Raw genomic sequence first — 9,374 nt, forward strand, 5'->3', positions numbered from 1 at the left:
AGTCACATAGAAAATGCATGCATGGGCCTTTAATTGAATCAAATTAGTTGCAATCATTGTTACCAATCTAATGCACAAATGATTTGCAAGTTAATCAACTTTTGATGCCTCTTCACAGCTTGGATAAACTCAAAATAATATAAATGATAATTTATCCACCGAAGCGAATGCCACCTCTCAGGATTTAGTCAAGTTTAGTCAAGTAACTGTCAAAGTTAACAAGCATTTTAACAATTTATTCAGCATCCTCAGCTGCCTGTGTAAAGTTAGCATGCACTACGGCTGCCTGAAGAAGAATGCACATACATGTAAATATGCAGACGTATGTCAGCAGCTAAAAAAAATAAACATCTGGAAGCTGACAGTTAACTATGCATTTCATTAAATATCAGCATGCCCTGTCAGGCTGTCGTTGAGGTGTCGCCAACACAATTGTTGACGATTACTTGACAGAAGCCGTGCAGCAAAGAAAACTCAATTTGGCATCTTGTCAAGTAACATGAGCTTTAAAAGACTCTTTAATTTTATTGATCGATAGGTGTGAAATTTTGTTCGCTTTTCAATTGGAATGCAAGTAAAATACTGAGTACTGAGTACCCGAGAAATAGTGGGCCTGCTCAAAGACGATGATGACATACCGCATTTAATTGCAATTATTTCGGCAGATCAAATTTGCTGAAAACTTTATGAATATATAAATATGGTCACAAAAGTGCATCATTATTGCATTGGGCAACAATATGAGGTTCGTGGCATTGCATTCGCACAAGGCCCAACCAATAATTGCTATTTATTACGTACTACATATATATATTCGGCATATAACGCATTGAACTTTCCCTTTTGAGCATGAGATGTTGGCTAACAAAATTTAACCGCAAATTGAATTAAATGCAACCAAGTGCAAATGTTGAACATGCAAACAAGAACAACAAACACGAGCACAGACAAATATCCTGTACTCTCGATGGGCACACATGGCGGATGCGTAATGTGTGATCCGTATTTCCTTGACGGTTGTGCGAATATATTTTGCCCAAAATTTCGAGTGTTTCGAGCTTCAATTGCAGTTTACGTTTGAGTTTTCAGTTTTCCGCTTCGAGTTGGAGTTTGAGTTAGAGTTTCAGTTGCAATTTGTAGTTTTTTAATTATTTTAAAGTTAATTACATTATTTGTAGTTTTTATTCCGTTTGCTGTTAAATTACCTTTTGTATCGCTGTTTCTGACGACCTTCCTGTTGTTGCGATGCGTATGTTGTTTCTGTTGTTGTTTTTATTTTATTTTCCTTATTTTTTTAAATGTATTTTTTATTTTCTTGCAGTTGCTTGTGGGGTTCGGTGTGTGGTAGTTGGGCGAGTGCCCCCAACTTGACTTACGGCACAATTTGTTTCGTTTTTAATTGCTTTTTAGCTTTTGGTTTGGTGTTTTTTTTTTTTTTCTTACTTATGCGTATGCGTGATGTTTTTTTTTTTTATTTTCTTTTCAGAGATTTTTTGGTATGCTTGTCTGGAATTTGGTAAGCGGCCGCTTTGAAGGCAGCAAAAGCGGCCAAAACTGTTGGAATTAACGCGCAAAGAGTAGAAAAGAATGAATTAATTTTAAGCACGCAGTGAAAACACGGAGAATGGCTTTTGCTCATGTTATTAATATTATTATGATATTCTTTAGGTTGTTCGTTTTTTTTTTTTTTTGCGTTCTTTTGTTCATTCTAATTTTTCGTTAAATATTTTATGTCCTTGTTTTGCACCTTTTGGCTTTGGCTGGCCAACGGATTTGGTCGCTGTTTGCTTTTGGTTTATTTTTATTTTTATCGTAAAATTTGTCGCCTGTCTTCGTTGTTTCACAGAATTCATACACTCGACTGCGCGTTGTATGTGTTTATAAATAAATAAGTTTCACATCTAATGGCCACCGAAATGAAATTCTAATCCCAAGCCCAGCTGCAAACCAGCACACAAAGACTCACAGATACACATAGAGAAAGGGAGAGAGAGAAAGGGAGGGAGAGAGTGAGGGAGATAGAGAGGGAGAGGAGGGGGTAGAGCCAGTGACACCCAAAACGCTTAACGCGTATCTATGAGATACAACTACGCACACTTTGTTGCACTACGCTGTGCGTGAATTATGCGACACAAGCACTTAGCATTGCCCCAAAAACAAAAACCCAAGAACTGAAAACAATTTGATGAATTTCCACAGACAATATTGTGGCATACCCTGCATTGAGTACATCAGTGCTATTGCCTCACTTGTCACAGTGGTAACGATTGAATAAGCCTCGTTAAAGAACTTAAGAACTTTTAAGAACTGAGCCTTTTGCTTTTGTTTTTTGTTTTTTTTTTTTTTGTTTGCTATCTAATTTAACGTATTTTTATTCGAAAACCAATATATATGACAGACTGATAAATAGCTGGGCTTGCCATAAATAAATTAAATGTATTTATATTCCCGCTCTGAAATGCCATACTAGACTTTAATATGATCTGGTGAGCATATCTAGTTTTGCTATATCATGTGTTTATATATTTGGCGGATTTTGAAGAACTTAAGATTGGAAATTGTAAAAATAACAAAAAAATAAGAATCGTTTGTAATCAAAGCTGATATTCTTAAGCTATATATGCGATAAGATACAATTGCGCAGGGAATATACGCTTTAGTCACTGCGATGAATTCTATAAGATAAAAGCCATACTCTAGAATATAATCTGATAATCTTTTAAGACAGGAAGTATATTATAATAACAAGAACAAAAAGGGCTACAGATATTGACAACTTCAGTTAGGGCATATATACATAAAAATTTGTTGCCATCGTTAGAACTTTATAAGATTTGTAGGGCATTTGAACTACGGTGAGATGTGTTGCAAAATTGTAGACTGCTTTTCGCTTTTCATTTTTCGCTTAATGAACATTTTAAAATAGTTTTCGGCTGCCGCAAAAATTTGTGTTAATTTTTCTAGACATTGTTGTTTTAATGCGTTTACTGCTCTCGTTGTTGTTGTTGTTGGTGTTGTTGTTTTCCTTTGTTTTGGGGGCCGTCCAATAATTTTGATTGCTGCCAAAAATTCGTAGACAGACGGCCGCATTTTCGCCTGCCTGGGCTAAGGCGATCAACTCTCTAAGAAAATGTCGACAACGATATCGTTCTCCCTCTCTCTCTCTCTCTCTCTCTCTATCTACTCTAGTTGCTACTTATGTCCAACACACTACACAGCACCGCAGCCCCCCCCCCCCCCCCCCCCCCCCCTAGCCTTCACCCACGACAACCCCTTAATAGTTGGCCAAGAGCATGTGTCGTATCGCGCTTTAGAGTTGACGCGTTTCTAGCGCTAATTGATAGCAAGTGATATGAAAAATATATTATTGCCGTGTGTTAGCTTTTGAATTTGATTTCTTTGAGTCATGCCACATATATGGACTCTTGGCCGGTTGACAACGGCTGGCAGCCCAGCGACAGCTTGACTATCCAGATTTTATCTGGTTAAATGGAGGCTGCTTGCTTCTAACAATTTTTGTTTCTTCTGGTTTTTTGGCTGTCATTTAAGGCTAACATTAATCATTGTGATTAATTGAAATTTTGCTTATCTGTGGACCCACCTGACCGAAGTTTCAGCAAGGTAGATCATAGCGATAATCCGCGAAATACTGCACAAATTTAGCCTAACACCAAATTGCGTCGCTCTCTCACTTACTCACTCTCTCTCTCTCTCTCTCGCTATCTGGCCATAAGTTACAATATAAATTTCCCAGGCAGCGGCTTAAAATTGATGCTAAACAAACAACAACAATCAATAAAAGCAATTAATTTGGTGCAATAAATCGGGAATTGCCTGAAATGAGAGACGCCCACACTAGAGACAAAGCTGCCTTTGACAACTTTTCGATTCTCTGGGCCGTGCTCAGAGCTTGGGCCGTATACATAAACTGAAACAACCATATATGGGCCACATAGTCGATACCTTAATCATTGTGCTCATATATGGCCAAGGGGGCGCCCAAAACAAAAAATGGCAAAATGAAAACGTCACCGACACGATCTGTGTGCTACAATTTATAAAAAAAAAAAAAACTGTACGCGGCATTTATTTATTTATTTATTTTTTGATTCTATGGATTCTGTGCCCTGCAACAAGTACTGTTTCTTTGTTGTTGTTGTTTTTGTTTTTGTTATTGGCTGTTGCACAAAATGCTAGCAAGTATCTTAGAGAGTCTCGCGATGGCTTCGCCTTTACACGCACATCACATTTCCAGGGCTGTGCACTTTGATTCGCTTTCATAGCACCTTTTGCACTCAAAACGCGACACACAACAAAAAAAAAAACAAACAAACCAAAACAAAAACAAAAAAATACCATATAGCAATCGTGCTGAGGCTAGAAATGGCAAAACACTCGACTTTACAAACGGGCACGTTAAAGTTGTTGTCGCTTGATGCTTGATGCAATTGTTGCTGCTGCTGCTGATGATGATTTTGCTGATGCTTTTGTATGCACGTGCTGCTGCTGCTGCTGCTGGTAGTTAGCTGCTGCTACTGCCGCCGGTTTCTATTTAGCTCTGCTAGTCGCTGCTACTAAACCTTCACGCTAGACGTTTGCTACGCAACTGACAAGCGGCAGCGATTCGTGACTTCCGACGAGCCAACAACGAGTCGCAACTCGGCTGCGGTTCGGTTCGCCTTACGTTCGCTTTCAACATGTTGCGAGTGACGAGCGACGAACACCGAGCGGCAAATGAAAGTGCAGCAGCAGTGGCATTTGCTGCACCGACTCAGCTTTTTGGCTCTTCGGCTTTTGCTGCATGGCAGCTCGCAAAAAAAAAAAAAATAATAAATAAATAAAATAAAAATGGAAAAAGTGCTCTAGGTTGAACTGTACGACTAAAAGATACCCTATGGCCGAGTGGTTGTTACAACCATTCAAAATTTCTTGGACCCATACATAAGCAGCTTATTTATCCTTCTTATTCTTCTTCATCTTCTTTCTCTAAATTCATTTCTGAATGACTTCGGTGGGCATAGTCCGATCTCAATTAAATTTTCAGGACCGATCGATTTCGAGCAGTTAATGAATAAACAATTCTTATTCTTGACATTATATTTACAAATTTGAAGCATCTAACTCATCAATTTTTGACGATAAGCTCGGCTGATCGAGAAGCTATATACTTTCTGAAGTCTTCTATATCTTTTTGGTACCCCGTGAAAATGGGTGCAGGGCATTAACAGTTTTCGGCTTCGTTTGGCTGCTGCACGAAATTGGTGGGCAACTGCGAAAAGAGCGAACAAAGCAAGCAAAAGCAGCAAGAGCAAATAAATAAACTGCAGCAGCAGCGGCAGCAACAGCAGCAGCAGCAGCAGTGTAACCCCTAGCAACATGCTGCACAGTGGCACAAAAGAATAGAGTAGGAAAAAAATAGAGTAGGAATTGTTTGGAAAATCGGTTATGACACCAACTGAACGAAAATCACTTCAAACATAAGAGGATTTCGATTTGGTCGTCAAGAATGGCAAAGCAGAAACGTAAATTCAAATGCTCTCAAGCGAGGCTACTCGACAGAATTATTGTACAGTTCAAATGGCGTGCTCATGTATGTGTGAGTATCTGTGTGGTGTTTCCAGACAGACATTCAGCATACTATCTACTTGGCAGCTCCATTAGTGAGACATCTAATTGGAGAAAGAGAGAAAGCAAACGCATGCTATGTACATAAATTCATTGTTGGTTATTTGTTTGTTTTTAGTATAAGTAAAGCATATAGTTATAAACTATATTTCTAAATGTATTTTTTGTTATAAGACGTGTGTGCTTGTGAGCTTAATGGCCAGCATTAGCAGAAAGAACAGTAGGAGTCAAACAAGCAGAGGCTTGGCAGTGTGGCTAGCAGAAGCAGTGCGACTGAGAGTAGCAGCAGGAGTTAGATATAACTGCTAAGCAATATTTGTTAAGTATTTGAAGGAACCTTTTTCGAATCCGTTTTCAAGTGTTATTCTTTTGCCAACTAATTAATTGGCTTTTTAATGAGATATGCAGTGAAGCGTTGCCTGATTGAAAGGCACAGTGGACTTGATTATTTTAATATAGAAAATATTGTCTATGATTGTAAGTTGCTCTGGGTAAATATAGGAATGCAAGCAATAACAATAATCAATACAAAAAGAAAAACATATAAATATTAATGCAGCACTGTGCTTGGTATCGAGAGCCACCAACTAGCTGCAATTACGTCTGCAATCAAAGCACCCTCTAATAAATACAATCAGCGCAGGGACAAGAACAAAACGAGACTCTGTATAGCTACAGTTTTTTCTGCGGCCCGGGCCAAAGCAAACATGTTGCTAAGCATGCTTCTAGCCAACATGTTGGCTGCCTTCGGCTGACTGGCAGCATTAATGATGTGGTTGTGACCAACAACACTGCCACCGCCGCCGCCACCACCAGCAGTGGCAGCAACAGCAGCAGCAGCCGCTGATGCCGCCGTCGCTGCGAAATCCCAGACGCGCGTTAGTTATAGAAATGGTAGACAACAATGGCTGATGAGGTTTCGACTGCAGAGCTCAGGGTTTGGGGGCACCTGCACTGGAATTTTATTGGGGCTTGTGCAACACGGCGTATGATTAACAGAATTACCAAACATTTATCAACAGCTACTGCACTTGACAACTCCCCATGGAGAAGTTGAAATCAAATAAGACAAAAAAAAAAAAATATTCTAAATAAATCCCGTAACAAGCAGGTTATCTTTGGCTTTCTCCCGCTTCTCTCGCTCTCTATTTCTCACTCTCTCCCGCTCACACTTTACTTTAATGTGCTTTAGTTTAGGTTTTTCATTATACGAATTACAATAATATTGAAAGCTTTCTTCGGTCTGTTTTGCGTTTGTTCAAGTGTTTTAAACTGGCTCTTGGCCCACAGAAGCTCTAAAATACATAGTTGAAATGCAACTGCAAAGGAAAACAGAAGCCGATTATCTAATTAAACCGACTACAAACAGACTAAACAAAGCAATTGTAACACTTGTGAGTTTTCATTTGTGCGGCAATACTCGCACTGACCTTGGGCTCACTTCGCACTCAATTGGACGCGGTCTAAGACCTCGGATCTAAGAATTTAGAAGCGGAGGAAAATAAACTGTGACAGTGACCAGAATGTCAAAAACTCGTCTCGAATGTCCTCTCGACGTAAAACAGTCGAAAAGATTGTGACAGGAATACGAAAATGGGAGGTTTAACTAAATGCTGCTGGACCTTAGGCGAATCGTTTTTGAATTGCTGGCACCAGGTAAGGCGGCTTTGGCCATCACCATTGCCGATCCTAAGTGCGGTCGAGAACAAAAGGAGCTTTAGCTGGCGAACGCAAATTCCAGACAGCAGAGAAATTACGTGTGGCAGTAATAAAAGCTGCAGGAGGAAAGGTAAACATAGACCAAGGCAACCTCTTCAGTCAAATGAGAAGAATTATAAAGCAATATGTTATTTAAATTCCTAAGTCTAAACATCGAATCTCCAAACCTTCAACTAAAGTCTAGGAAGGTCGCCGAAAAAGACTTTAAAGAATTTCAAAATATAAATCAATTGGTGGCTTATGATAATCAAAGTAATTAATGAGGAAGATTAACTATAATGGCCATACTTAGTTATATTTATGCTCGTTCACAGTCATTTTAGGATTAGCGCATGCCTTTTGATTTATAAGCTGCTTTACTCAAAGGGAATGAGCAAAATTTTGTTGGCGAATAACAATTTTCTTTGAGCTGCATTTGGAAGTGAAATGCATAGTTTTGATTACATTTTGCATCAGCTTGCTGTGCCCTTCGATTTCAATTAAAGGTTCTGCCATTTAGTTGTAGATTGTTTGGGAAACGTTGAACGGGCGAGGAAGGCACGCAGCTCACTCTCTGTTATTGATAGAACCATAGACGTATAGTTGCAGCTGCAAGGACGCCAATGAAATTGATTGAACATGTTGCCAGCTGCCCTTTGACTCAGGCAGCGCTCACAAATTGCAGTGCCGGCATGCTTGATGGCGGCCTTAATATGTATGCCGCAGACCTTGTTGCGTAATTAAACCATAATGAAGTTAGCGTGCGTATTGGGCCGCTTGCCGCAAAGGCGGCTGCGGTAAGGCCCAAATGTTTGCCAAGTTTATTAAAATAGCTTTGTGCAGACCCCCCTCCCTGGAAGATTCGGAGGCGCCTACTTTGGCTGCAACTCCGTTTATGGAGCCCACGATTAACTAAAGTTTTTACATGCCACTTGCCCAATGCTTATCAAACTTAGTGTCTACTTACGTCTTAGGTACATGAGGGGGCAAACTTACCTGAAAGATAAAAGAGAGAGAGAAAATAAAACATGTTATTTGGCTTTATGTAAGATGTTGATATATATATATATATATATATATAAAAGATTGTTCGCATGAAAATCTACGAATTGCAGTTCTCGCATCGCTATGTGTTCAAAAAATGTATATACATTCGAGGAAAGAGCGAGAACAAGTAACATCGAGCTTATGTCTGAGTGTTGGTTGTGTAACAACTAAATATGAATATGTTGCCATTGCCAGAAATATACAATAATGGAGAAGTTCAGGCCTAATTTAACCTGAATGTAATCAAAACCGCAAAGAATATACATAAGACAAGCGTATATATATTTATAAATAGTACTTTTTTAAATGTCATGACTGTCAGTTGCAGCTCTTTGTGGGTGTAATTTTTTTTAGTTCTTTCGCTACCAGCTCGACATCCAGTCCTAGCAACAGCTACAGTTAATTCAAAGGGCATATCTGGTATTAAATAACATATACGCAGCGTGGTCCAGATCCATGTAGTCCAGCGTCAGTGCAAAGCTTTCGCATTGTGGTGAAAGCTGCGAAAGCTTAGTGCTTTCACTTTGGTTTTTTAACTGGCTATTGCATATTTATGGAGCGAGGCTGTGTTAAACAGCTTTCGCAAACAGCTTTGAGCTTCACAAGGCTTCATTAAAAAGCGGTCGTAAAAGCTTATATGCAACTTTGAGCTTCAAAAGCTTGATCTAGTTGTAAAACCTTACACCAGAAGCTATTTGAAATAACAGTTTGAACCACTTTTCTTTTGTACCAAGGATTTTAGACGTAAAGCACTTAAAGAAATCAAAGCTTTCTGTTTCAACTTTAAACGAAAACCTTTATCTTAAAAAAATCGGTAATTTAACGCAGATTTTTGGTTGAGCCACTTCCATTAAGCTTGTTAGATTTTCGCATCTGCAGGTCTGAGGTTTATCAAGTACGAGGTTAAAACCAATTTGGAAATGATTAAATTCAAATGATTTATTTACATAAGCATTCAATTTGTTAATGGGACTTAAATAACCAATTAAATTGTTCTTTAATTC

General features: G+C 38.9%; 1 protein-coding gene across 3 annotated transcripts in view; it reads right to left on the reverse strand.

The window, feature by feature from the left end:
• LOC115768064 (cAMP-specific 3',5'-cyclic phosphodiesterase) overlaps positions 1-1,465 on the reverse strand; it is a 141,896-nt gene extending 140,431 nt beyond the window's left edge. For 2 of the 3 annotated variants that reach the window (XM_030712509.1, XM_030712507.1), the window contains exon 1: positions 1,206-1,464. The gene's annotated coding sequence lies outside the window, so the exon portion shown is untranslated. Of the gene's footprint in view, positions 1-1,205 lie in introns of all 3 variants that reach the window. The other variant, XM_030712508.1, reaches the window with a different exon arrangement.
• Positions 1,466-9,374: the final 7,909 nt, after the last annotated feature.

The sequence above is a fragment of the Drosophila novamexicana genome, unplaced genomic scaffold (assembly GCF_003285875.2).
Source record: "Drosophila novamexicana strain 15010-1031.04,08,12 unplaced genomic scaffold, DnovRS2.1 tig00001583-arrow-arrow-pilon, whole genome shotgun sequence".
In the NCBI taxonomy this organism is placed as follows: domain Eukaryota; kingdom Metazoa; phylum Arthropoda; class Insecta; order Diptera; family Drosophilidae; genus Drosophila; species Drosophila novamexicana.